The sequence below is a fragment of the Strongylocentrotus purpuratus genome, unplaced genomic scaffold (genome assembly GCF_000002235.5).
Source record: "Strongylocentrotus purpuratus isolate Spur 01 unplaced genomic scaffold, Spur_5.0 spur5_contig_844, whole genome shotgun sequence".
Taxonomy (NCBI): Eukaryota; Metazoa; Echinodermata; class Echinoidea; order Camarodonta; family Strongylocentrotidae; genus Strongylocentrotus; species Strongylocentrotus purpuratus.
This window is the reverse complement of record NW_022145551.1, coordinates 2,530,092-2,531,287: the sequence shown is the minus strand read 5'-3', so window position 1 is coordinate 2,531,287 and position 1,196 is coordinate 2,530,092. Positions and strand designations below refer to the sequence as shown.

General features: G+C 42.3%; 1 non-coding gene across 1 annotated transcript; it reads left to right on the top strand.

Annotated features, from left to right (window-relative positions):
• Positions 1-307: 307 nt before the first annotated feature.
• On the top strand, positions 308-380 carry TRNAK-UUU. Its single transcript has one exon. It is a non-coding gene; the product is annotated as a tRNA-Lys (tRNA).
• Positions 381-1,196: the final 816 nt, after the last annotated feature.

The window sequence follows — 1,196 nt, the reverse complement described above, 5'->3', positions numbered from 1 at the left end:
TCATTCTCCGATTCTTTAATAGTTTATCATCACAGTGGATTGTCAAGATGCCATCCTCAAATTATAATCCAAACTGCTAATGGGAGTTTTATCTTCTTTCAACGTGATCAATTTGAATGGATAAAAGCGTGCTGTTGTAACCATCCAATGTATAAAGATTTCCAGCCCTCTGATGGTGTTTTTATTATATTGCTCAGTTAATATTTTCTAATTTCCAAACTTTAATCCGTTGGTATGATAGATATGTAAAAAAAAAAAAAATCAATTCAATTCCTGCATTTTCACCAACACCGTCACCGTCGCCGAAGCCCGGTTAGCTCAGTCGGTAGAGCATCTGACTTTTAATCAGAGGGTCGCGGGTTCAAGTCCCTCATCGGGCGAGAGTATACTTTTAGCGCTTAGAGACTTCGGTGGTAAGCGCTTGTAACGTTTTTATTATTATTATTATTTACCATTTACATCACCGTTTTCTTCACCGTCAATAAGTTTGTCACCACTTAAACCACCATGTTACCATTTATCGCCATCATCGGTACTACTGTGCACCGTCGTCCCTAACAACACCACCATGTCTTTTGTTAACCATGTTTAATATCGTAACGACCATTGCCATCACTTTATCCACCATCACTGTCAGACTCACCACCCTCACTATACCACCACCACCATCGTCACCACAAGCACTACCAATTTAATCACCATCATCACCACAGTAACCTCAACAACACCACTATCACCACCACCATTATCATCTTCAAATTTATTTTGCAATGTTTAAAAAATTTGATTGTAATCAATACAATTTGAATTAAATTGAATTGCATTAAATATTTGTGAATACCCCCATCTCCACTCCTGTTAACCACCATTGCCATCATAATTATCTGCAACAATCCGTGTAAACAAACATCCCCATCATTATCACCATCACCACCAACATTGATCTCCATCATCATCACGACCACCACCTACCCCGCCACGACCACCATGACCGACAACACCTTCACCACCACCACCGCCATCACCACTAACTCCAACACCACCGCCGCCACTACAACCATCACTATACCACCACCACCACAACCATAACCACCACCGCAACCACCACCCTTACCACCACCACCCTTAACACCCCCAGCACAATCATCACCATCACCACCACCTCCAACATCACCACCACCACCACCACCGCCGTC